This window comes from Aotus nancymaae, unplaced genomic scaffold (genome assembly GCF_030222135.1).
Source record: "Aotus nancymaae isolate 86718 unplaced genomic scaffold, 86718_ANA_hifiasm-v0.15.2.pri h1tg000064l_0, whole genome shotgun sequence".
Lineage (NCBI taxonomy): Eukaryota > Metazoa > Chordata > Mammalia > Primates > Aotidae > Aotus > Aotus nancymaae.
Window position 1 is genome coordinate 1,834,670 of NW_026988478.1, and position 27,833 is coordinate 1,862,502.

Consider the following 27,833-nt stretch of genomic DNA (forward strand, 5'->3'; position numbering starts at 1 on the left):
GAAATGATCTTTGAGCAGAAGCGATTTTTTTCTTTCTTTAGTGTTTTTCTGTATTTTTCAAGCTTTTGTAACGTACATACATTATGTTTGATGTTAGATAATTTCTTTTCTCTTTATTGTTTAAGTTTTTCAAGGTTGGTTGACTTTTTTTTAATAGGGAAGTGTATGACTTTTTGCAATTAGACAAATAGGAAATAAATAATATGAAGACATACACACACCGTTTACATATGTTTTAGACATAAATAAAACACAGGAAAGAATTCTTTCTCTAGAGTGATGGTGTTTGAAGAGGAAGATGTAGAAATCCACTTTCACAGCTGGGACTTGCCATCACAAATTCCATCACAGGCCTTCACTCACCAGAAGAACTCAGGACTTGTCTCTCTTCAGCTGGGCTCAGGCCTGGGAATTTGCCTTTTCCGATGCCAGCTTCAGGCCCAGTGTCCAAGAGCGACCCCTGTTGGTGGAACTTAAATATGTTCATTATTTACGAGCTGTTTCTCCAAGGGTGGAGATGCCCAATTCGGTTTTAATTTTTTGTGGGTCTGCTGGAAACCTTGAGACCCACAGCCCACTCACAGATGACCCTAATGACATCCTGCTTCCTTTTTCTCCTTGTCTCCACTCACCTACTCCAGGTTTTCCTGGACAACTGGGTCTGGAGGCTTGGCGTAGGGAGACACAGGTGTGGCCAACCTTTCAAACTGCTCGCAGGCAGGCTGCGTTAGGGGCAGGGGCTGGCTTTTCTGATCAGCAGGTGGAGTGTGAAGGCCCTTGCTTTAGGAAGCAGACGTGGCGTCCTGCCAGCAGACCGAGGATGCCAGACTTGGGCAGCTTGAGGCAGCAGTGAGCAGGTGGGCCGTTCTACTGCACAAGGATGTAGCTGAGGGGGCTGCATCCCACCTGAGAAGGGTGGGTTGGAGGCAGATGCAAAGAACGGAGGAAGTGGCAGGTCACACCATTAATGGGCATTTCTCTTCTCTCTGGAGACTCTGCTGGGAGATTTCGGCAAGAACCAGAAAAGCAACACAGCCTTTCTTGACCAGCTCCTTCCTGTCTCTGCATTTATAAGAGCAAGACCTTGGACTGGAGAAGTGTGGGTAGTAAATCCACCAGAGTAATTTTGCTAATATTGCTCCATAAAGAATTACCCGGCACGCCCCGTTCATCACTGAGTGCTGAATGGCAGTGCTGAAGGGAGAACTGGCTGGAGAATCTGGTTTTAGACATGCGGAGCCTGTTTGTAATTCATCAACATTGCTCTTTCCCCCTGGGTATTGGTCTGTGATAAAGAAAACTGGATACCAGAGGAATGTGTTGGGCATTTCAGTGCTTTGAGAAAACATGACTAAGCACTTCTCAGGGCCCATCCCTAGACAGGACTCTGACTTTACCACTTCATCTCCCAGATGCCTGTGGAGCCAACCCCTGACCAGAGAGCTGCCTGGCTCCACTCAGGCCCTAAATCTACTGTCTGTGGACGGAAAATCCTGCATGTCGTGTCAAGCAAGGCTGATTCCAAGCTGACCTTTCTCCATTTGGGCCAAATGCCCTGCACCCCCAATCCTCCTAACACACAACTGTTGTGGGTCTAGTGTCTGGCGGCTCCTTAAGGAAGAAAAAAAATAAACAGGAATCACGGTGAGAACTGGGAAGAGGGGTCTGGGGGGAGGCTCCATTTTATTCTGCTGGAAAGAAAAGGCTGGGGAGGAGGGCTTGCCATTGGATCCAGTTCATTACTTCCCAATAAGTCAAAGAAGGGCTGAGAGTCCTGACTGCCATCCCCAGTAAGGATCAAGTTCAGCTTTCTGGAAAAGGCGTAGAGGTGGAATGCTGGATTTCCCCGGTTTAACCAGGTGACCAAAGGCTTCTGCTTCGGCCCAGAAGAGATGGTCACAGACTTCCACAGCTTCTGCCGACCACAGCCTAGCCTTCAAGTCCAGACCTAGATTCCCAAAGCTAGCGTGTATTGCACAGGATGGAGACCTTGCCGGAGGAGCTGGCTTTCAGAGAACACTGGCAGGAAGGAAGAAAGAAATGTATATTCTAGGAGGCCTCTGCTAATCAGGAAACGGGCCTGAGTCACACTTTAAAAAGCAGAAGCAGAGAGCAGGTATCAACGCCCTCAATTTAAAGATTAAAACAAAACAAGAAAAACACTTCTCACCTCCCTGCAAAACAAACAGACAAACAAACAAATTATCCTGAGACTTAGGGGAAGCAGCTGGCCCTGGTCACACAGTAGGTTAGCGGCAGAGTCGAGAGGAGACTCCATCTGCCCTTAGGGACTTTTCCCACTGGTACTGTTTCCTCCGGCCTCGGAATATCTAGACCAGCCGCACCTTCTTGCTTGGACCCTTCAGGACTTTGGCCTGCGCAGTTAAAGAGGCACAGAGCCCTCCTACCCACGGGGAATGTCTCTAACTTACCGAGCACCTATGTGCTAAGCACCTTATGTGCTTAGAACCTGGACTTTCCCGACCTCTTTTAAATGTCACCATTCTGGTGAGGAAGCATCACAGAACCCATTTTCCTGATGAGGAAACTGACGCCGGGAGGGTTTAGGATCCTGTACACAGTCGCAACGGCCACGTCTGAACCCAGTGTCAGACCAAGGTCGCCTTCACTGCACACCCGCTCATCTTCCTCTCGGGTGACCTGCTAGGCCCATTCCAGAATCTCTTTCGAAGGCCACTCTTTTGCTGCTGAGTTTGAGAATCTGAGACCTAGCCTGGGACCCCGACTCGTGGCGATTCTGCGGCAGGCGCAGGCTTTTCTCCTGTCCTCCACTGCCTCTTCGCCTGTGAGGAAGCCCCGGGGCGCGAGCGGGGCACGGGCGACCCCGGCCCCTGGGAGTCCCGGGAACGCGCTGTCCGGGGCGCCGCGGCGGCTCCGCTAGTCCAGGCCTCCAGCGCCCTCACCTGGCCGCCGCGGGCGGGACGCGGCGTACCCGGGCTCCGCGGGCTCGGGTCTGCGTCTCCCAGAGCCGCCGCCAGGGCCCATCCCGGTCCGGCCCGGGCGCAGGGCCCCCGCCCGACTTGGGCAAGGCGGGGGCGCGTGGAGAGAAGCTCCTCGGGGGGCGAGGGAGGGAGCTTCGGTGCCGCGCGGGCGTCAGGGGCTCCGCGGGGGAGGAGTCAGGAAAAGTGGCTATAAAAGCGGCCGCTCCGGCGGACTGCCGGGGAGCTGGCGCGCAACGGAGCCCAGCGCGGCGCGATCGCTCAGAGCCCGGCGAGCGCAAGCGGCGCGGGGAACCAGTGGGGCTGAGCGCGGCCAGGGTCGGAACCCCGATTTCCCACTCGGCTTGCCCACGCCCCGGGAGCTCGCGGCGCCCCGCGGTCAGCGACAGACACCCGGAGCCGCTGCGCTCCTGGCCCGCGAGGTGTGGCACTGTCTCGGCCACCTACCCAGAGGTAAGAGGGCCTGACTGGGGGCGTAAGGAGGAGCTGACGGTCCATGCCACGGAAGGGAGGTAGGAAGCGGGGCCCGAGCCTCCACCCGGCATAGGGTAGACGTTACCCGCCTCAGTTTCTGTTTGTCCACCCTGTGCTGTGCGGTCCACCTCTGTCTGTCTGTGTGTTCATACGTCTGTTGATGGGCACGCGCCCCTGGCACTGTCCTCTGTGGGATTTCTCTGAGATCCTGTGATGCTTTGCAAGCTGCAGGTGCCGGGGGCACTGGAGTCCCCAGAGGGCATCCAGAGGGCAGAACCCTGCTTTCCATAGGTTTTTCCCCTTCTGAATGGCACCGGGGTCTTGCGCCTGGTAGAGTGTTTCGCCGAGTAGGGAGTACCCCAAGGGTCAGGTCTCGGGGTCCTGCCGCCAGGGAGCCAGCTCGCGCTGAGCGCTAGCGGGCGTGCGCCTAGCAACAGGTCTGCGCCCTGCTGCTCCAGCCTCCGCACGCTCTTCCTCCCGGTTTCCCTCGCCTCCCCGTGCCTCCGGGACAGCGCTAGGCACCCGGCAACGCGCTGGCGCGGGGCTGAGCGGAGGCAATTGCAATGTCAGATGACCCCGGGGGCCTCTGCTGATGTTTAGACTGAGATTCCAAATGTGGCATCGCTGGAAGGAGGTTTGGTGTCCCTGGCAAAGGACGTCGGCTCCAAGAAAGGTCGCGTTAGGTTGAGAGGAAAGGCAGCGTCCTGGCAGAGCGCTGGCCAGGTCTCCAGCTCGCCGCTCTGGGGACGAGGGCCAGCGATGCTCTGGAATGGACCCCGCAGGATGCCTGTGCTCAACATAGAGGAGCGCGGTGCGCCCTGGGTCCTCAGCCGCAGACTCACTCTCCGCGACCGCCGCTGTTCCCCAAGGGTCGGGCGCTACGGCCGTCCCAGGAGCTCCGCCAGCTGCCGGGTTTGAGGTCTCGAGTTCTTCTCCAAGCAGCCAACGCTACCCACAGGTGAGAGCTCCCTTTAAAAACTAAGCTTTTGATGTGTGAGCCAGTGACTGGCTGCAGCCCCATCCCAGGGACTGCAAGCCCAGCAGCGGGTCTCTCCATCCCTGTGGTCTGGAAAGTGATCTAGGGCGCGCCGGAGGGCGGGGAGCCGGCGGCTCTGCGTGCCCAGGCGCGACGCCACCATGGACAGCTCCCAGCCATTTCCTCCACTCGGGGTCTGTGGCCCTGGGTCTCCCGGGAAGTTGTGCGCTTTCTTCCCAGACCCAGGGCGCTGGGGCGCTGGGATAGTCCGCGGGGGCCCTCGGTATTACCACTCAGGAGGCAGCCCAGCCCTCAGGAGTCTGTGGTTTTTGACCAGGTCCTAGCTGAGCCGGCAGCTGGCTTTCTACAGGACCTCCCGGGGGCACTCTGTGCTTCTCTGGCTTTTCTGTGACACCACGGAGACCCCTCAGAGCTGTTAGGAAAGTGCGGCCCCTGAGAATCCGACCCAGGCAGTGAGATAATGCCAGATGCAATTACGCCAGACATAATTGGGTATCCAGCTCAAACAGTTTTTGTGTAGGTTCATGTGTTCCATTAAATTAAATTATGTAGTAAATATGGTATTGGGAGGATACGTTAGTTTCACCATTAATGACAGAATGGAGAAGAAATCAAATAGAACAAGTTTATAGAGAATGCGATCGGATGCGTTTGCAAAAGCAACTCTGCTGTTTTCCAGTCCTAATAGTTTTGTTCAAAGCGCATGACATTCTTGAAGCAATTTCCAAAGGCTCCTCTTTAGCCCAGCAGATGACTTTTCAAGTTGGTTACTTGAAACAGGGTGGAAAACCTGTAGGGTTTAATCTGTGCCCCAAATTAAAGATCTCCCTCCTCTGGCAAGAAATACACTGGATGGGGGGTCTTTTTAGTCACTTCCACCCATACAGAACTGTGTATCTTCCTTTATTTTAAAACTGCAAGGAACCCAGGGCTGCTTTTTCTTTGTGACTGATAAAGGCCCATGAAGAGTAAAAACAATTAAACACCTCTGAAAAAAATTTTTTTTTGAGACAGCATCTGTGACTTTGGAAAAATTGCTCAAATGTTTTGTGCCTGTTTCCTCATCCGTAAACCGGGAATCATGCAATCCCATCTTGCAGGGTCGCTATGAGAATTGGTGTAATTGGCACAATGTAAAGCATTTAATCCAGTGCTGAGCACGGAGAAATATTTTAAATGGTAGCAATCACAGGTATATTTTAAAGACAGGTGTGCATTTCTTTTGAACTATGTTCACCATCCTTTGCCCTCTCTTAACCTATTAACTGTTTGACAGGGATGCCATCTTGATTTTATTTTTGCATCCAAGAACTTGATGGAATTGATGAAAGTGCCGGAGCTGATCACAATGCAAAAAATTTATTATTTAAAGATAAATGGAAGAAATTTTATGTGATAAAAATCAGTCAGCTGTTTCCTCCTACCTATACCACTTGGAGGAAAGAGAAAAGTAAGTCATTTTCAAAATATTATCACAGCTTTCTGGTTCAGATGATCAGTTCTTCCTGATTGTTCTCTCACAAGCATGCAAGGTCTTCTTAGGGGCTTTGTTGTCTTTCTCGGAGTGAAGTACTCTTGGGTGTGGATGGGGAGTGACCTCCCAGGCCTGGTTTCTGGGTCATTGCAGGATGAAGTGGGGGTTAGCTTTATGGAGTGGGACTTGGCCCAGGGGATCACTAAGTGGTCATTGCCAAGCAGAAGCACCTCATTTCATGGTTGAGGCTTGCCTTGCTTAGGTGTGAGATTCTGACTAAGAAAATTGCTCTGCCCAGAGCAGTAGGCACTTATTTGATCCCAGCTGGATTGGAGGGTCCCCTCCAGCTCTGCATTTTGGGGTTCTGTCTGGTAGACCTCACCAATACATGACACACCACAGCAGTTTGGATAATGGAATTGTATAATACCCAATCTTCCAGTTAGATTTTTTTCTCAGAAAAGTGTGCGTGTGCATGTGCGTGTCTGTGCGCATGTGTGTGTGCATGTGTGCGCACGCGTGTGTGCGTGTGTGTGCGTGTGCATGTGTGTATGTGTGTGTCCGTGTGTGTGCATATGCGTGTGTGCACGTATGCGTGTGTGTGCGTTTGTGTGCGTGTGTGTGCATGTGTGTGCGTGTGTCTCGTGTGTGCGTGTGTGCATGTGTGTGCATGTGCATGTGTGCGTGTGTCTGGTGTGTGTGTGCGTGTGCGTGTGTGCGTGCGCATGTGTGTGTGCATGTGTGTGTGTGCGTGTGAGTGCTTTTATCCTTGTCAGTTTTACATTCTTGTGCTCTTAGATTTTTATTCTTCCCCTCCGTCTGCTCTTAACAGATCAGAAGGAATCTTAGCTTCTTCCACCTAAAAGGATTGGAGCCGAAGAATACAGTCTACAGATGCTCAGAGTCTTTCTGTGACTTTCCCACTGGTGACGTGAACGGAGCAGGAGGACGTGGGCCCTCAGACGACCTTGAATTCCTGGCTATCTTCTGTGCAGATTCCACCCCCATGCAGATTCCAGTTTCCAGCATACACTTGGCTTTCTGGTGAGAAAACGATTGAACCACAGAACAGTCTTGGAGTGAAGGGCCAGTGAGGGGAGGAACAGTCATGTGAAGTGATAGAAATGAGCTCTCCATGAGCCCCGTGATATTCTGTCTGTTGCAGCAGTGTCTGAGTCCTCGGGACAGACACGTCCAGTGGCGAGAGTGGCGTTCAGTGGGGAAGGCCAGCAGGAGGAAAAGGGTGAACTCAATCACTCGCATCAGCCGTTTGAAGCCTGCTACCTAAGTGACCTCTTTTTAGTATCTTCTGTTGTACTCAGAATCCCAATTTGATGGATTAAATGCAATTTGTGTTTGCAGCTATAGCTCAAAAGAGAAATGCAAACATGTAGGTTGGGTTCCTAAATGGGAACAAAGTCATGTTTGTGAGCTGCATCCACAAGATTGCGTATCTTTGAAAAGTCTGGACGACACGTCTCTTTCCACGTGATGGCACATACCCAGTTGTTGGATCTTATCAGGGTAAAGCATCAGCTACCTCTCACTGCTTGGTTTTCACCATTATCTGGAGGCAGTTTCAGTTTCCTTTGAACAGTGAATAGGAAAAGATCACTTTCTTACTCTCTTGTATCTGGTTGGGTTGGCAGGAGGTTGGCAGTGGGTACTGGGGGAGACTTCTCAGTGCTGGGTTCCTTTCTGCTACTTTGCAAGCTATTCAGCTGGGCCTAAACCTCCTTTCTCTAAAGGCTGGCATGTGGAAACTTTGCTAATTTGAGTAGGTTGGTGGCTATCAATGGTGACTTTTATTAATATCTGCACCTCTGCTTTCGCCACTCTCTTCAGGGACCATCTTACCCTTTCTGGCAGGCCCCGTAGTCCTTCTTTTTCCCCTGTGTGCCCTGGGACCAGGCTTTGTTCAAGCTTCGTTCTTCAGAAGGGAGGCTGGTTGCAGAGAAACGTCATCAATTGTACATTTGCTGTCTGCTTAGTTCCCTTGCTGTCAGGAAACACACATGCCCACAGAGCAAGGGGCGCTGCGACTTCTCTCTGCCCCTGTTATTTTTCAGGGCCCGTCCCTAGGCTCAGCTTGGCTCCAGGAATCCAAATCCATCCTTCCCTCTCCACCTCTGTAGGTGCGTGAACCCTGGGGAGCACAGGCAGGCAGGCCTTCCTTGCACAGGTGCCCACTCAGAGCAAGGAGCTGGACAGCCCGGCTCCTTGCAGTGGGAAATCTTTGCGTCTTTTGGAAGAGCAGTCATGTCGGGTTTAGATACAATTTGAGTTTAAAGTCCTTTGCCCAGACTTTGAAAACCTTTGAAGACCAGGTCTTTGAAAGCCTTGTGAATTTCCTTCTCTCCTGTCAGTAGGAGAGCTGCACCGTCAGACATCTTCTGTTATGGAGAGAGCACATCTAGATGGTAGTTCTGGCATGGAAGGCGTCTATGCCCGATTGCTGTCTCGTCTGTTTCTAGACATCACACAGAGCAGAGAGGGTCACAGGTTTCCCCAGGAGCCTGCTTCACTCTTTGGCCCTCTCTGGGGTGAGGAGTTCATGCTGTTCACCAGAGTCCTTATGGCTGTAAGGTACGCACCTAGCCTTTGGGGCGAGGAATGTGCAGCGGCCTGGAGCACAGGCACCCTCTTCTGTGGCTCTGCCAGTCAGGAAAGGTGGGACTCACTGGAGTTTCCCTTGGGGACTGCTTTACAGGTGCTGGTCATGGTGACACTGCTTCTTGCCTGGACTATCTGCTAAAGCCTGGACAGGTTCTCTGGCTTCTCTAGTTTTCTGTTTAGGAGTTAGGTTGGGCCAGTGCTTCTCAGACTTAAACTATGCCAACAAATCACAGGGGTGCATGTTAAAGTGTGCTTTCTGATTTGGCAGATCTGAGTCAGGGCCTGAGAGTCCACATTTCCAACATGCCCCCAGGTGATGCTGCTGGTGCACAGAGCTCCCTTCAAGTCGCGGGGGTCCGTGTCATGGTGACGTTCATGACTGTATGTGATTCTGATTCTAATTCTTTTTGGTATAATTTAAGTCAGTTTCTGTTGTCCGAGTAGAGGAAGCCCAGCTGGTCTGCGCCCTCCTAATGACCTTCTAATGACCCTTCAAATTCTTGGAGATAATTATTGTCTCTCCTAAGCCATCTTATCAGCAGACTAAATGTCTTGGCCCCTTTAAGTTTCCACTTTTCCCTGTCATAATAAATTTTCCAAAGCTCTCTGGACCAAACTACTTTTAAGTGCAAGATCATTGTGCAAATGGCAGTTTATCTTTGCCTGGCAGAGGCATTTGAATGTAATTTTGGTGGTATTAAGAGATCACTTGGGGAATTTCATCTAACTCTGGTTCCAGACACTGAGAATGCATGTTTACATTTAAACAACTTTTTTAGACTCCAGAGATCACAACTTCTTCCTTTTTCAACCTGAAAATAAAATTTAAGGCTCAATTATCTTCCCCAATTCCCTCCCTGTGGCACTCCTGGGAGGATGAACTGGTCATTCCCAGTGCATTCTGGGTAGCCCAATTGCGTTCTGTCACCCCCACCATACTCGGAAGCAGAAACTAAGTTGAGTGCAACTTTTTGACCATCTTCTATGAGGCAGGCCCTGAATGAGTCACTGAGAAGGCAGTTGAATACACGGTCCCTGCTCTCAAAGAGCTAGAAGCCTGGTGAGGGGACAGACATCCAAGTCAGAAGTTGTCATACAGAGTGAGGGGGTTAGGACAGATTAGTCAGGAGGAGTGAAGGGCAGGGGAGCTACTGGAGAAACGAAGATCATTAATTCAGCCAGAGGACATCCGAGGATGCTTCACTGAGGGCATATGAGGAAAGTCAGAAGCTCAGAAAGGCCTAACCCCCTTACTTCCTGCAACCTCTGCATGAAGTTTCTTACCTGCCTCAGGTGCATAAGCTGCCTTACCTGTCCTGGTACATAAGCTGCCTTACCTGTCCTGGTAAATAAGCTCCCTTACCTGTCCTGGTACATAAGCTCTCTTACCTGTCCAGATATATAAGCTCCCTTACCTGTCCTGGTAAATAAGCTCCTTACCTGTCCAGGTATATAAGCTCTCTTACCTGTCCTGGTACATAAGCTCCTTTACCTGTCCTGGTAAATAAGCTCTCTTACCTGTCCTGGTACATAAGCTCCCTTACCTGTCCTGGTAAATAAGCTCTCTTACCTGTCCAGGTATATAAGCTCTCTTACCTGTCCTGGTACATAAGCTGCCTTACCTGTCCAGGTATATAAGCTCCCTTACCTATATCATGTGCATAAGATTACCTGTCCAGGTATATAAGCTCTCTTCCCTGTCCTGGTACATAAGCTCTCTTACCTGTCTTGGTACATAAGCTCCCTTACCTGTCCAGGTATATAAGCTCCCTTACCTATATCATGTGCATAAGCTTACCTGTCCAGACTTTGGGCTACACTGGGCACAAGAGAGAGTGCTTCTTTCTGTTAGGCTTCTTTCCTTTAGGAGACCTTTAGTCTTCTAGACTAGTAATGTAAAAATTACTTGGACCACCAAATGCTTTTTTTTCCAATACAATTTTAGTAAATCCAATTTAAAAGCTAGATAAGCAGTGGCTGTGGTCAGGGTGGAAGCTGATTTTTTTCTTGAGGTCCCTCCAGAAGTTCCGCATGTGGATTCTGAGGAGCAGTCTGAAAACCTCGGTTCTGGGTCAGTTTATTTTGCTTTTGGCAGTCATATCAATAGTGTTAGCTTAGTTTTATTGTGGTTTGTGTTGCTGTGTGTTTTTGTGTGTTTTGTTTAGTTTCTGTGACAAGGTCTCACTTTTGTCACCCAAGTTGGAGTGCAGTGGTGTGAACATGGTTCACTGTAGCTTCAACCTCCTAGGCTTAGGTGATCCTCAAGCCCCTCAAGTAGCTGGGACTAATTTTACCTAAGTTTTGGACTAATTTTAGAATTTTTTGTAGAAGTGAGGTTTTGTCATGTTGCCCAGGCTGGTCTTGAACTCCTCAGCCAAAGTGATTTGCCCACCTCTGCCTCCCAAAGTGCTGGGATTACAGGCGTGAGCCACTGTACCGGCCTGCTGTGTCTTTTTAATATTCTGGATGTCTTGCTCTGTGCACGTGTGTGTGTGTGTGTGTGTGTGTGTGTGTGTGTACTTGTCTATCAACAATTTGCAGTGAAAGTTCAAAACCAGAATTAAAATTAAAAACGGAAATCTGGAATTATCCCGTGTGTGATAATCCAACAAAGATGGGGTACATGCCATCAAAAAGTGGGCGAAAGATATGGCCAGACACTTATACAGCCAACAAACATATGAAAAAATGCTCATCATCACTGGTCATTAAAGAAAGGCAAATCAAAACTACATTGAGATACCATCTCACACCAGTTAGAATGGCGATCATTAAAAAATCTGGAGACAACAGATGCTGGAGAGGATGTGGAGAAATAGGAACACTTTTACACTGTTGGTGGGATTGTAAATTAGTTCAACCATTGTGGAAGACAGTGTGGCAATTCCTTAAGGATCTAGAAATAGAAATACCATTTGACCCAGCAATCCCATTACTGGATATATATCCAAAGCGTTATAAATTGATCTATTATAAAAACACATGCACATGTATGTTCATTGCAGCACAGTTTACAATAGCAAAGACCTGGAACCAACACAAATGCCCATCAATGATAGATTGGATAAAGAAAATGTGGCACATATACACCATGGAATATTACACAGCCATAAAAAATGATGAGTTCATATCCTTTGCAGGGACATGGATAAAGCTGGAAACCATCATTCTTAGAAAACCGACATGAGAACAGAAAACCAAACACTGCATGTTCTCACTCATAAGTGGGTGTTGAACAATGAGAACATATGGACACAGGGAGGGGGACATCACACACTGGGGCCTGTTGGGGGTGGTAGGGGCTAGAGGAGGGATAGCAGGGGGTGGGGAGATTGGGGAGGGCTAACATTAGGAGAAATACCTAATGTAGGGACAGGGGGAGATGGAGGCAGCAAACCACCATGGCATGTGTATACCTATGTAACAGTCCTGCAAGATCTGCACATGTTCCCCAGAACTTAAAGTAAAAAAAAGGGGGGTACTTGGAAGACCAGCGGGAAAGGCTATATATCATAGGTGCTGGTCCAGAAAACTCCAAGTTATAGCTGAGCATAGGAAGGACAAACAAAACTGTGAGCTTTTTGCAAATATAGGCTTCTTCTTCACAACCTGGTCAGTTAATCTTGTTAAACCTCCCAATATTTCTTATATGAAAGCTGGTAAGAAAAATAATCTTATTTTCAGGGTTTAAAAGTTGGCAAATTCTATCCAGGATCTTGCATCCTTTTCCATTGATGTCAAAAAGCTAAATGTGATCGCAAGATGTTTTGAAGGTGGGGTTTGAAGAGAGGAGACAAGTCAAACAGATAATGGAAGAGCTCCGCTGGGAGATGCAGGACAAGGGCTCTCTGGCTTTTAGCTGTGGCTTCTGTCTGCTTCCTACGAAGCTGACCTCGAGGGAGAAAATGATACCCTGAGTGGGGCAACACTGGAAGAGAGGCTGCCCCTCACTGATGGGTGGTCCCAGTCTTTAGAAAGGGATCTGAAGAACCCCTTCTGGGCCTGGAGCCAGCTCTAAAAACATAATCATATGAATTATTTAAGATGGTGAGAGTAAGGCGTGTTCAATGTAGAGAGTTTAGACAACACTTTTAACTCTGGAAGAACCCTGCTAGGGATGTGAGGAACTCTAGCAGAGGGAAGGGGCTGCCTGGCAGCTGGGTTCCCCTCCAGGATGGGCATTTGCAGTTGCCTGGGGCTCCTTCTGCCGGCCATACCAAAAACCTGTTGCCCTGGGCAGTGTTGCGGAAGGCTGGGTGTTGGTGGGTGATCGGCAGCATCTCTCTCTGGGGGGATCTGCCCACATCGCCATAGCAACTGGAATATACTAAAACAAAGACTGACTCCCAAACCTTAGGATTCAGCCTCTCTCTCTCTCCTACTGCCTAGATTTTTCCTCAAAGCCAGACTTAGGTTGGCTCCTTGGTTGTGCTGATCTCTTGGCACTGGTAGCCACAGATGCTGGTTTCTTAAATCCCATGGAACTGTCTTAGGGGGCTGGCCAGTGCTGGGCCCGAGCCATCCATTTGTGCACAAAGGCTCCTGCCTGGGTTCTAACCATGTGTGGGCCCTTCTTCTCTCCAGCTTCCAGACCAGGCAGTGGTATCTGCGAGTGGGAGACAAAGACCCTGATGCCCAAGGTTACAGAGGTGGTACAGGCTGGTGCCCTTGGGCGTCTGTCTGGCTCCTAATCCAAAGCATTACTTGTTAGCCTTCTCTAGAGGACTCTTGTCACACCATGAGGGACTCATTCCCAGCTTGGTCTCCTCAAGCCCCCTAAAGGCTCCCCTCAGGAGTCCTCCTGAGACCTGGGTCTCCAGTGCCTCCAAGGCCCCTGTGGGTGTGCAGAGTTGTGCTCCTTCTTGTAAAGAACAGTAGAATAAGCCCTAAAAGCAGTGCATAAAGGAGCCAGTTTGGGTGAACCGTTAAAAAAATTTTTTTTAAGGCAGGGCATGGTGGCTCACGCCTGTGATCCCAGCACTTTGGGAGGCTGAGGTGGGCGGATCATTTGAGGTCAGGAGTTTGAGACCAACCTAGCCAACATGGTGAAACTCCGTCTCTACTAAAATACAAAAATTAGCCAGGTGTGGTGGCATGTGCCTGTAATCCCAGCTACTCAGGAGGCTGAGGCAGGAGAATCACTTGAACCCGGGAGGTGGAGGTTGCAGTGAGCCGAGATTGCACCACTGCAGTCCAGCCTGGCCGAAAAGAGTGAAACTCCAACTCAAAAAAAAATGTATTTTTTAGAAGAAACTGGTGGTTTATGACAAGCCTATTTCAAAGCTGATTGTGTTACCGGCGCTGAGTAATACTCTTATGCTAGTTTTCCAAAGGTTTGGATTCAGGAAAACCTCAAACGTAGTGGCTAAGTATTTTTCCTTTCCTTTTCCTTTTAAAACCCTGTTTATTTTCAGAGCCATTTAATCCATATGTTTTAGATCCATTTCCCTGTTACTCAGCAAAACGTTGTTTTGCACCAACATCGCTGAGCCATGAGTGAGCCCGCTCGCCTCTCTTCTGCTCCAACTGGTGCTCGCAGCTGAGCCCCATGCTCACAGCCAGACGACTCCACCGCTTTTGATTAGACACAGGGAAACGCAGGCACTAGAGGCAAAAGCAAAATCTATAATATCGACCCTGTCTTTATTTAGAATTTTGATATTTGGTTCATCACGGAATTTTTGGCACTAATCTTGATTTTTGAAATGTTGCATTGCACTGCACTATTCTTTATATGGATCATGGAGTTTTATGGTGGCCTCTTCAATTTTGCACCCAAGGCGAGTGCCTCGCGTGTCTCACTCTCATCCTGTCCCTGGTAAACCCCACCCACCTCCAGGGCTCATTCTGGTTAGAAGGTCAACATCCCAGTCGGTGTGGGTTCTGCTGTGGTCTCCCAGGCAGAGATTAGTATCAGAGACAAGGCAGACAAGCCCTTTGGTGACGCTAAAGGCAACTGTGAGCCCCGCTGATTTGCATTTGGGGTGTGGGACTCCCAGAGAAAGTGGAGAAGAGAGGAACTCTTCCGACTTGTGATCTGAAGCTGCAAGGAGAACCTTGCTTCCCTTTGTTTTTGGAGAGGGCAGGAATTGTTCTCTCCGGAACACAGCAGAGTGTTCTGCAAATTCTACTGGGCTGATGTATCACTAGTCTGTGACTTCTTAAGAAGCCACTGAGTTCATCAATCCTCAATTCAGATTTCTCAATTCAATTCCTGGTACTGACAGAGAAAACAGTTGGAGGATTTTGGCTTTGGGACTTGCATATGCAGGGATTTCTTCTTGCTTAAATGATTTTTTAAAAATAAAAAGGCATGACCATTTCAGTGGTGTCTGTTTGGTTGGTAGCTTTGAAGAGGCTTGGAGATTCCTCTGACCACATAATTGTAGGCTGTGTATATGCATGAACTTTCCAGGTGACTGAGAAACAGCCAAAATCTGTTTTACGTTTTAAAATCATGGTGTACTGTTACAAATCGCAACGCGTTAACATATCCTGGAATTTTCTGAGAATGACCATGTAGTGAAGTTCATTTTTACTTTAAACATCTCCATATAAAATTTCTTTAAATAAAAAGCTATTTTTGACATACAGAAAAGATGATCGTTCCATTGAATCTTGCTTAATAGGCATGAGCTCTAGCTTCTGCTCTTTGAGGTTGTTTGAGGACATCACCCCTCTGAGCTCAGGGGGAACGAGGGGCAGAGTCACTATTTAAATAGAGCCCTGCTCATGGAGGCCCTTGGTGGCCACTGTGGGATACGTGGTGCAGAAGTCTGTGGTTTTCCTCAATAGAGATGGCTTCTCATCTCAGCCACGTCCCAATACAATAAAGGGTCCTTTCTTCATTCAGAGACAGGACCCCTACTTGCCTCGAAGGCAGAGACCTTTCATGCTCTGTTTTACTCCCAAGGGCTGGCACGTAGTAGGTACTCAAATATTTTTAAAATATACAAATAAATGAGTCCTGCATCTGAGCACCAGCCCCCGAGCATGTACATTTCTCAGTACATTCGATGTTGACTCTTGTGTATTCTGCTCTGATATTTGAATGAAACTAACGCCCACTAGTCAGCTTCTCAGAGGTCCCTACTCCTGTGTCCTTATGATTATTTCCATCATCATGATTAATCCTCAGTGTTTATGGGCCACCTAAAACATGCAGACTGATGCAGACAGCATTGCCTGCGTCATCTTATTTAAACTTCCTGACAACTGTGAACAAGACATGGTCCTGTTTTGCAGATGGAGAAGACTCAGGGAAGCTGCGTCACTTACGCACCTCCAGGTGGAGGTCACTCGGCTTGAGGTGGTGGACTTGGAACCGGGACCTGTGTCAGTGTGAGTCCAAAAGCTCTTTGTAATAACAATGTTGCTCGAATCTTGAATTTTGAAAAAGGATGTTTAGGGAAATATGAGAATTCACAGTAGATCAGTTTCATAGAATAGCGTTCATAGAGTCGAATTCATTGAGAGTAATTGCAACCCGAATGCACTCATCGTTGACCTGCCAATTCTTTTTTTTTTTGAGATGAAGTTTCGCTCTTGTTACCTAGGCTGGAGTGCAATGGCTCGATCTTGGCTCACCGCAACCTCCGCCTCCTGGGTTCAAGCAATTCTCCTGCCTCAGCCTCCCGAGTAGCTGGGATTATGGGCACACGCCACCATGCCCAGCTAATTTTTGTATTTTTAGAAGAGACGGGGTTTCACCATGTTAACCAGGATAGTCTCGATCTCTTGACCTCATGATCCACCCACCTCGGCCTCCCAAAGTGCTGGGATCATACGCGTGAGCCACCGAGCCCGGCCTGACCCGCCAATTCTTTGTAAACACTTGGGATTCAGAGATGACTCCACTGCATCTCCCTCTGTGGAGAAGCTCACAGTTTAGCTGGGGAGACAGACGGACAATCCATGCTGTAACAGAGGCATGAACAAGGCAATACAGAAGCAGTACAAAGTGATGGTAAACTACTTTGCTGGGGAAAGAGACAAGGTGTCATGGAGGAAGTGATATTTGACTGGGCCTGAAAGGAGAGTACAATTTCTCCCAGGTCAGAGAAGGGAGGGTTAAGAAGGAAGGAATATGCTGAACTGAATGCAGAGGATCCAGAAAATGGATATTTAGAGAAGAACTTCCTGTGGCTGGAAATGAGATCACCAAGGTGGAGCAGGGCTGTAGATCCTTAAAAGCTGAGTCAGGGAGTTCAGCCTTTCACCTGAGTGAAGCGTGTGCTCAGCAGGTGGGCGTTAGGCCCTTGTTCCTGGTGGCAGGTGGCTAATGTTGGGCTTGTCTTCCTCCCTCCCAAGGGTGGTGGTTTTGGTAGGAAATACATCCTAGAATCCCAATCCACGCTCTAGATTGTGGATAACGTAGCTGCCAGGGCTCAGAAAATACCCTTGAGCAGGAAGGATAACTGCGCTGCCCAAAGTGAATTGTCGGTACCGGGGTAATAGGGCCCAGAAGGCAGTAGAACATTCAATTAGAGACATTTCAGGGGTCTGCTGGCCCGAGTCACTGCCAACATGAACTCTCTTCCCTCTGCACGTAGAGGCTCCGCGCCTGTGGGGAAAATTTCCCAAGGCTCCTAATCCCAGACCTTGTCTTACAATATCCCTTTGGACTGATGCGCCCCTGTTTCCTGTATCCAGCCTCAGGGCTGGGGTGGGGAGGGTTTATCCTGTGGGCTCTGTGCTGTGCAGATACTGTGATTTTTTTCGTAATTCTTCATCAATTCTTGGGCAAATTTCTAACTGCCTTGTTGACTGTCCTGTAGCAGAGGTGGCAGAGGGAACATGGGTTAAAAGGACAGCACTTCAAGTGAGACTCACCTTTGGGAAGGAGGGAATAGTCACCATGAAGGTGACTCAAATTAAAGGGCAGTGGTTACCATTGAATGGTAGAACTGCGGTTATCACAGCTGGGTTTCCCACAGGGATCTGATCTGCGTTACCCACAAGATCAGAACAATTTATCACTAATTATGGTTTTGAATATGAAGCTTAGATGAGCACTTCCTAAAATGCATTTCTCAGGAGCATCGCTTGTTCATGCTGTTACCAGATATTCTGAGGTCAAACATGTTTGAGATAAACTGGGCTAAACAAAGTCACCCTGTTTTCAGTTTCCAAGGTCTTCTCAATGCCTTTGTAAAGCAGCATGCACCGGGACTCTCTGGGAGAGGTGCGTCGTGTAAACGCACGATGAGGGGTGCATATCCCAGACGTGCTGGTCTAGGGAGTTCCCTTCTATTTTCACGGAGGACTTTGTGAGACTTGGGTGCTGTGGGACCTATGTTGGGGAAACACGGAGCTAAGTAGTCACGCGTGGAATAAACAGACACCAAGTGCAATTGGGCATCCCCGCCAGAAATTCTTAATAGGTGCTCATTACGGTTTTATGAACACTAGGGCTATCTTTGAACTTAAATAGAATCCTTTTGTCAAATTACTTTTGTTATCTTTATGATTTTATTTTTAGGGTGATGTGTTACCGAGTACGTTCCCGGTTTTGGGGATTTGAAAAGTGGGACCATTTGAGGTCAAACACCCTCCAGCAGTTTCTCTTTGCTCTTCTGTCATCTGTGACTTTTCTGTGGTTTAACCACAGATGACCTAGTAGTCCGGCTTGGCTTCTAGACAGGGCGGTAGCTTGTTCCAAATGGTCCCCAATCAGAAATTTCTCCTTCACACAAATTAACAGCGAGCTTCCAGATTGTAGTATCCCTATTCATGTGACGACTTTTTCAACCAGAAGTTTTTCCTTTGCTTGTCTGACTCATTCACTCATTTATTCCCGCATTTAGCAGTTAACTGAAGTCAGCTTATAATATTGCAGAGGCTGCTAGGCTCTGGGGATGCAGCAGTGACCAAAATGAGCTGGCACCTGCCTGCATGGAGCTTAAAGTCTAGGGCATGGTGCGGGATGGGGAGCTGGGGAGGGATAGCATGGGGAGAAATGCCAGATATAGGTGATGGGGAGGAAGGCAGCACATCACACTGCCACGTATGTACCTATGCAACAATCTTGCATGTTCTTCACATGTGCCCCAAAACCTAAAATGCAATAAAATATACATTAAAAAATAATAATAATAAAGTCTAGGGCAGTGCTGCCCACAGAGGGATCATGGGTGACACATTTGAGATTCTGAGTTTTCTAGTAGCCCCGCTAAAACAAAGTTAAAGAAGAAATGAGTGAAATTAATTTTAATTATATACTTTACTTTCACCTCATACGTCCAAAATATTGTCACTTCAACAGGTAGTCACTATAAAAAGTAATGAGGCTGTTTACATGTTTTTCATACCAAATCTTCAAAACTGGTATGTATATTCTGCTTATAGTACATCTCAATTCAGACCCGCCATGTTTCCAGGGCTTAATAGTCACAGGTGGCTAGTGGAACAGTATAGGCTTCGGGAGAGAGACAGAGATAAAGAGATAGATATGGGCCGGGCGCGGTGGCTCACATCTGTAATCCCAGCACTTTGGGAGGCCGAGACAGGCAGATCACGAGGTCAAGAGATCGAGACCATCCTGGTCAACATGGTGAAGCCCTGTCTCTACTAAAAATACGAAAATTAGCTGGGTGTGGTGGTGCGTGCCTGTAATCCCAGCTACTTGGGAGGCTGAGGCAGGAGAATCGCTTGAACTTGGGAGGCAGAGGTTGTAGTGAGCCAAGCTTGCGCCATTGTACTCCAGCCTGGTGACAGAGCTAGACTCCGTCTCAAAAAAAAAAAAAAATAGATATGAAAAATCCTGGGTATATGTGATTCCAAACTGTGGTCAGTGATATGAAGCAAAGTTGAAAGGTTCCAGGAGAGAAGACAGGGGATGGGTGCATGTGGCTGGTGGAAGTAGAAGTGGGAGCAGGGAGAGAAAGCCTCTTTGGGGAAGTAACGTGTAGGCAGAGCCTAGGAGGATGTGAGTAGAAACTGGAAAAACCAAGGGTGGGGGCAAGAATGTCCTAGGGAATGAGGATGTGGAAAGGACCCAAGATACGGAGCGAGAGAAGCCCATGTTGGCTGGGGAAGGGAAAGTGAGGTGAGGAGCAAGGCAGGACTGAAGGGGAGGCAGGGGTGAGGGGGCAGCAGGGCGATCATGCAGCATCTTGTAAGCCAGCGCTCAGGTCTGTGAACATTATCCTGAAAGCAATGGGAAGTCACAAAATTGTTTCAAGCAGGGGAGTTACATTGTCTGATTTTTTGTTTTTTTTTAAAGGGATCCCTGTGGCTGCTCCATGTCTGGGTAGGTGGGGGTGACAGGCAATGGTTAGCAAAAATAAATGCAGGAAGATAACAGGGGATGCTATGGTGCTGGGCTAGGGGCCTGCTGGTGGTGGGTTGGAGTGGAGGCAGTAGGGAAGAAGTGTGTGTGGATCCAGCTGGTGTTCAGGAGATGCAGTGGACGGATGGAACAGTGCATTAGACATAGGATGAGGGAGGGGGAGGTGTCCAGGAGAACTCCCAGGTTGTGGGATGAGCACCGTGGTGGATGTGAGGAAGATTACAGTGTGTTTGGGCTTGAGATTAGACTCCAGGACACCCTGGGCACAGCCAAGCAAGAAACCTCGCATCTTTTCAACAGGAGTTACTCATTGCTCTTGAAATGCTGGTTTAGGTACAGCGGCTCAAACCTGTCATCCCAGTGCTTTAAGAGGCCAAGGTGAGAGAATTTCCTGAGCCCAGAAGTTCAAGGCCAGCCTGGGCAACATAGTAAGACCCCATCTATAAGAAAAGAAAATCTCCAGGTGCCGTGGCTCATGTGTGTAGTCCTAGCTACTTGGGAGGCTGAGGCAGGAGGATCACTTAAGCCCAGGAGTCTGAGGCTGCAGTGAGCCATGATTGCGCCACTACATTCCAGCCTGGATGACAGGAGAAAAATTTTAGATAATATGGAGTTTTTTGTTATCATCTCTGAGGAAATGATATAAAATTACCTCTGATTCATTTTGCAATTTATTATTGTAGTTATACACAGCTTGTACCAGAAAATGTTTTCATAAAGAGGTACCTTTTCCCACAACTTTAAACTTTGAAAATAGCATTTAATCAGAGTTTAGCTAGGATTTTATTTTGATTTATTTGTTTGTTTTTGAGATGGGGTTCTCACTATGTTGCCTAGGCTGGTTTCAAATTCCTGGGCTCAAGCGAACCTCCTGTCAGCCTCCCGAGAAGTTGGGACTATATGGGCGTGCCACTGTGCCCAGCCTTAGCAAGTATTTTAAAGAGAGCTTTGAATTAGCTTCTCTTGTGGATTACACTCAGAACTATAGAGTACTTAGTAAATGGGTAGGGTTGCAGTGAAAACCACTGTCACTAATGTGTGCTCTTAGTGGGTCCATTTTTCATCCTGGAGAGCTCTGATGGAGAACTTGAAACCCAAGATGTATTCGAAAGGAGGCTGCCAGGAAATGAATGAGGAGACTCAGGGTATTCTGGATGAAGTGCTCTTATCACAAGACTCTCGGTGCATGCTCCATGTCCCACTTACGTGTGCGATAAGCCACCAATGCATTTATAAGTCTGACCTGTTTACCGAAAAAGATATCAAGGCTTGAGAGCTCTGAGTCACTGCCAGGTAGATCAATAAAGCCATGAGATATTGCAGTTGCTTAGACCATTTTTTCAGCAAGCGTTTATTAATCAAACACTCTACCCTGGACATGGCGAATGCAAAACCCAGTAACTGATGCTCCTACCTTTCAATCTGGGTACGGGGTGAGTGAACCTACCTTTCAGTCTGAGTGGGGTCATGTGAACACATGAGATTGATACATTTTATGTCCATATGAGGCAAAGAGTGGGCAGAAAAGTGGGAGGACCTCATTATTCTTGGGGGAATTAATCTTTGACTTGAACCTTACAAAGTATAGTAAGAATTTGTCTGCTGATTAGAGAAGGCACTTTAGGGAAAGGGCAATCGGATAACCGGGTACATGAACGGAGCTATGCGTGGCTCAGTGTGGCTGGGGTGTAAGGATGAAGCCAAATGTGGAGACAGATGGAGCTCTGGCATCAGATGCCCAGAGACGTCTTATTAGGCGAGGCTTGGAAAGGCTCCTATGACGCTTGATGGCCCCAGTTTAACGAACCTGGCCAGAACTGCCTGTGGGAATTGTGCACAGCAACTTGTGATTGTCAGAAGGTGAGAAGTGGAGGTGATTGCAGATAGTTGTAGGTGATTATAAATAGGGTACAGTGCGTATTTGAATATAATCTGGGATCACGGTATCTTTGGGGTAGACACAACCTCCATTGCTATTTGATGCCACAGGGAACACCTACAGTGTCACGGTGCTTTGCCAGCCGTGAGCGGTGCTGGAGTGCTGGGGTAGGGAGGGTGCAGGGAGGACAGCTGGGGTGCTCACGGTCTAAGGGGATAGAGAGACGTGTATGTATGAAAATCAACAGTCACACCGTTCACCAACCTCCAGTTCCTCTCTTTTCTGGGCACAAGGGAGGAGAATGCATTCCATGCTTCAGATGTTAGTTGTGGTCAAGAGTCTTGTTCTAGTCAGTGACACATGAACAGAAGCTGTGTGCATCATTTCTAGAAGAAGTGTACAAAAACGAACACATGATTCTTTAGCTCCTCTTCCCTCTGCTGCAGTGACTAGCGATGGTTGGGATGGAGGGGCCAGCCTGGGTGCTTAGGTGCACGTAACAGCCCAGGTCCTCCACGCACCACACCTGGGGACCAGGTGAGAAGGCAGCCCTGCAGTTTGGGGTTCTTCATTACTGTAGCAGGGCATAACCCATCCTCGCTAGTAAGCAATGCCGAGCAGTCTCCAGGGTGTTTTAGGCCACTGTGGAGAAAGGAAATGCTCCTTCATGAAGTAATTCATTCCACAAACTGGGTCTGTGCTCTAAGCACTGTGTAAAACCATCCTGGTTCCAAGACTTTCGGAGGAAGGAGCAATAACTAGGAGTTGGAGTGGTCAAGGGAGACATTTTATTACTTTTTTAAAAAGAATGTACAGGGTGCATGTGTATAGACATATTACATGTGTTTCCATTATTTAAGCCATATAACCACGATTCTTCAGTTCCTCCTTCCTCTGCTGTGGTGACTGGTGGTGTCCTGGATGGAGGGGCCAGCTTGAGTGTTTTCTTATCACTTGGAAATTACAGAAATGAAAAAGGAAAAACCCATAATCCTACTACTTAAGATAGCCACTTTAAGAATTTTGAAGAATATCTTTCTAGTGTTATTATTGAAGTTTTTACATAATGTTGATAGAATTTTACCTTATACAGAACACATTTTCAAAGTTTTTTCATAAGCATTTTCAGTTTTCAAAATCATATTTTTAATTGCTATAAAACAACATCAAATTTCTTTCTAAATTTTTACCATTTACTATTTAAGATGACCATTTAATACATGTTTTTTCCCAAGTTTTGCTGATTTCCATAGAACGATTTCTAGAAGCATAAGTAAATGAGCAAAGAAAATGGCCTCCAAGGATTATCCAGATTAACACTCTCAATAATTGTGTACCACAGTGTTATTTACCCTGATATTTGATTTACTGTAGTTTAAAAAATCATTTTAATAGGTGAAAAATCATAGCTAATAGGTTTGTATTTCTTTGACAACTGGGGAGGTTGAAAATCATCCCATGTATTTGTTTACTAGTTATTTTTAGTTTTCGGCATTGCGTATTCAAATCATATGCCTATTTATGAGGTACTCATCTTTTTCTTATCAGCATATCTGATCTTGTTTCCTATTTGAACAGTTTTCTCTCCCGTTCTTCCCTTTTGGTTATTTGGCAAAGTATGTAAACTGTTTTCATGCAGTTCAATGTGTTGATCATTTACATATTGATTGCTTTTTAAATGTACAATTGTAGAACCTTCTCGAGGTCCTGTGGATTGATTTTTAAGTTCTTTGACCTATCTCAAATTCATTTCAGTTCATGCTGCGAGGAGAAGCTCCAGCACAATTTTCCCTTCAATTTGCTAACTCGTTATCCCAGGACAATTTCATGGAACAATCTTTCCTTTATTTGTTGATTTGTGCTGCCAGTGAAAGCTTATTTGATCCAGTTACCAGTGTGGAAGATGACAGGGATGAGATAAGGTTAGCACAGTGGGAATTCCGCCAGGCATTGGGTCTGGCCGTCTGGGCAAACTTCAGAGATTCCATCTTAGCAGACCAGGCCTGGGTGTGTTTCAGGTCTTGCAGAGACACGGCCAGCTGAGGGATGTTCCGGACTGAGGATTTAGTCAAGTGAGGATTAGCCTGGAGTGGCACGCTGGGCGGCCAGTTGCCTTGCGAGCACTAGAGCCAGGCAGTCCCTGCACAGCGCTGGCTGGGAGAGGAAATAGAGGGCTCTTTCCTAGGGCCTCATCTGTGTTTCTCTCAGTAAGTTGAGGCCTGAGAGGACCACGTTGGAACTCCCACTTGGGACTTCGGGCTAGGGAAGGCCTGGTCTGGAGAGAAGTCACAATTTTGAGTGTCATATGTAGTCTCTTCTACAAAATGGGAGTTTATGAAAAGTTTATTCACAAGTAGTGTATGAAATAGACCACCCTGCACAATTCTGTTACAGAGCATCCGCCCAAAGGAAAAGAAATCAATATATCAGTATCGAAGAGATACTTGCACTTATATTTTTATCACAGCATTTTTGATGATAGCAAAGATATGGAATCAATCTAAGTGTCCATCAGTGAACGAATGGATAAAGAAAAGGTGTACATACACAACGGAATGCTATTCAGCCACAAAAGATAATGAAATCCTGTCTTTTGCAGCAACACGGTGGTGTAACTAGAGGTTATCATCTTAAGTGAAATAAGCCCTGACTTGATCAAAAATTTTGTAAGGAAATTTATTAGCTTTTATTTTTTAGAGAGACAGGGTTTCTCTCTGCCACCCAGGCTGGAGTGCAGTGGCATGATCATAGCTTACTACAGCCTCAAACTCCTGGGCTCAAGCAATCCTCCTGCCTCAGCCTCCTCAGTAGCTGGGACTACAGGCACACACCACCATGCCAGCTAGTGTGTGTGTGTGTGTGTGTGTGTGTGTGTGTGTGTAGATGGGATCTCATCATCTTGCCCAGGCCAGTCTTGAACTCATGGACTCAAGTGATCCTCCCATCTCAACCTCCAAAACTGCTGGGATTACAGGCACGAGTCACTGCACCTGGATGGAAATTCGTTAATCGCCTATATTGAAGGGCTAGCTGAAATCACCTCACCATCCTCTGTGTTTCCAGAACGCCTCCATTCTTATAGCCCATGTGAGTTGTGTGGTGGGGTGTGGTTGTATGTCCATTCTCTCCCTCTGCCTGGGACTGCCAGGAGAGCAGGGCTCATGTCATTTATTTGTAGAGTCTCAGCTCCTATTGCAGGATCTGACAGAGTCAATGACTGCTACCTTTGTGGAATGAATGAATGAAATCATTAATGACTGAATGTGGCTAGCTTTTCCACGTCTTCCCACAGCTGGGATACTTAATATTAGTTGAGGTAACTCCTTTTAAACTGTTGGTATTTCTCTTTAATAAAAGCTTGGGAAAACCTTGATTTTCATGTCATTTTACCTTGGGACTTTTTCCTAAATCCAGGCTTTATTTTTCATCAAACATGTCATGGTCTTGCTCTTAAGGGGTCTTTACAGATCATCATCATGCTCTTGAGGGAGTCTTTTGAAAACCTTACATTAGATCAGAGTTAGAGAAGAAATTCACATTCTAATAGATTTGCAAGGTAATTGACATTCTCGCCATCTCTGATCATATTTGAAATATTCAGTACTTAACGCGGGGGCAGAAACAATGAGTTTACACATTCTAATAACTTTCCAAAAACCTGTTATAAAGTAAAACTGTCGATCTGGGGGTTTGGGGATCCCTGGGGATACAGCTCAGCCTTGGGGCCCAGGGCCTACCATAGCTGGGCTACCTACCCCTTCCTCTCCAGCTTCTTGTCTAGCTGCTTCTCCCTTTCGTTTTAGACTCTGGCAACATCCTGGGGTTGTTATGGTCCTCTTGATGCAGTTCTGCTTTTTGCCATCTTGCTGTTGTAAATGCCACTTTTTCTGTTCAATCATCCAGCAAACTACTGTTCATTCTTCCTGACCTGTTGAGGCATCCCCTCCTCTGTGAAGAGTTCCCTCTCTCCTTCTCCAATGTATCAGTAAGCTATGGCTGTGTAACAAACCACCCTGAAGGCAGTGGCTTGAAACAACTGTGTATTATTGTCCTGTGGGTCAACCAGCTGGTTCTGCTGATCTGGACAGGCTTGGCTAATCTCAGCTCCCTCCTGTGACTATGGGCAGGACAACTGGAGGCTGGCTGGTCTAGGATGGCCTCATTTACGTGTTTGGCATTGGGTGGCTCTCAATTCGGTGGATGAGGGTGACTGGACCATGTGTCTCTTATCACCCAGTAGACTAGCCTGGGTTTGTTCTCAAGGTGACTGATGCTGTTTGTTCTGTGAGAGAGAAGGAAGGCATGCATGCCCCCTGGAGGCCTAGATCTCAAAACTCAATGGCACACCAGCACTTCTGCTGCAGTCTTTTGGCTGAAGCCAGGTCAGTTCATATTCAAGGGAAGGGGATTCAGATTCTACCTTTTAATGGGAGAAGCTGCAAAGTTGCATTGCCAAAGACAAGGACCCGGGGAAAGGAGGGAAGGATGAGCAGATTGGCTGATTGATTTTTGTGATCGATCCACTACACCCACCTTTGATAGAGTTACTTACTCTGCAGCACAGTCGGCCTTCCATACTGCGGGCTCCATACCTATAGATTCAACCAACTGCAAACTGAAAATATTTGGAAAATGTTCGCATCTGCACTGATCATGTACAGACCATTTTCTTGGCCATACAGGATAGTGATACAGGATAACAACTATAGATGTAGCATTTACGTTGTATTAGGTATTATAAGTAATCTAGAGATGATTTAAACTATATAGGAGGTTGTATTTAGGTTATATGCAAATATTATACTATTTTATATTAGGGACTTGAGCATCTGGAGATTTTGGTATCAGGGAAGCTCCTGGAACCAATCTTGAGATACTGAGAGACAAGAATTACTCATACGGGGTCACACTGCATTGTTTCTTACACTGCTCCCGCCTAATTATAGCCCTAATTCTGCCAAGATGGCCTGGTACTTGCATTAATCTCAGGCTTCTATCCTCTGAGTGCAGTCACAAGGCACAGGGCTGGCACCTGAGAGTGGGGGTACCCAGGAGGCAAGCACCCTAAGATGGAAAAGGGACATGTACACAGAATCATGGCTGCATGTCCTGAAGACTGGTTTAAGCCATCAATGGCTGCCGGGCAGGGGCCAAAGCCCAAAGGAAGCCCTGTTACCCCTTTTGCCCTTCCTGATGGCTCTGCCTCTGCCTTCAGCTGGGCATGGGCAGGCCCTGCCCACTGAGGCTCCAGCCCTTACCCACAGTGTCAGCAATGCAGCCCCCAGAGGGTCTGCTCAGGCCCTGCCCACGCACCCAGATGTTGACAGGGGCATGGCTCCAGTGCTGGCTCTAACGGATGGTCTCATCGCTTTTAAAATAATGACCATGGGGTGTGGGCTGGCGAGAGCAGTGACATCACTTTCCTGCAATTCTGGGTCAACTCCTGCTGCTTTTCTCTGTATCTTTGAATGATTGAAATAAATCTACTGGTTGGGTCCATTTCCTGGAAGACTTATGACATGTTCACATGCCTATCTTGGAATGTGGTCAGGAGAGCAATGGCTGTGGACTCAGAAGTCCTGGGTTCAGGATTCTGCGACTAGCTTGCTCTATGAACTTGGACTAGCAATTTAACTTCTCCAGGCCTGTGTTTTCTCATTTGTACAATGGTGGGAGGAACACCCTTGGTTTGTAAAGGAATGGTGAGGACGAACTGGGGTCTTTTATCAGAGCCACTATCTTAGTCAGTTTGAGCTGCTGTAACAAAGTTTCATGGATTAGGTGGCTCATTAACAGCAGAAATGTATTTCTCACAGTTGTGGAGAAAGTTGGACTTTGGAGGGTTTATTCTTCATTCATGCTTCTCAGAGCCCTAAGGAAGAGAGTGACTCCTCAGCTCAATTGTGAACTGCTCCCGCCGCTCTGTACTTCCTCATGTAAAGAGGCCAGACTTTACATCATGGCTGACCACCCCCACACAGTTGTACAGAACCTCCCTTGGGGCCACAGGATGGTTGGATTCTGTCCAGTCATCTACAAGGAGGATATTGGGACAGCATGTCTTCCCAGAATGAGTGTGTATATTTCAGAAAGCTATGGATTGCTTCCCATGGTCATCCGATCACCAGGCAGGAATGCTACTC

General features: G+C 47.5%; 1 protein-coding gene across 3 annotated transcripts in view; it reads left to right on the plus strand.

Annotated features, from left to right (window-relative positions):
* Positions 1 to 3,182: 3,182 nt before the first annotated feature.
* CEMIP (cell migration inducing hyaluronidase 1) overlaps positions 3,183 to 27,833 on the plus strand; it is a 176,228-nt gene continuing 151,577 nt past the window's right edge. The window contains exons 1-4 of one of the 3 annotated variants that reach the window (XM_064366134.1): positions 4,249 to 4,392; positions 5,708 to 5,881; positions 6,738 to 6,949; positions 15,767 to 15,862. The gene's annotated coding sequence lies outside the window, so the exon portion shown is untranslated. Of the gene's footprint in view, positions 3,414 to 4,248; positions 4,393 to 5,707; positions 5,882 to 6,737; positions 6,950 to 15,766; positions 15,863 to 27,833 lie in introns of those variants that run through there. The other 2 variants (XM_064366135.1, XM_064366136.1) reach the window with 2 other exon arrangements.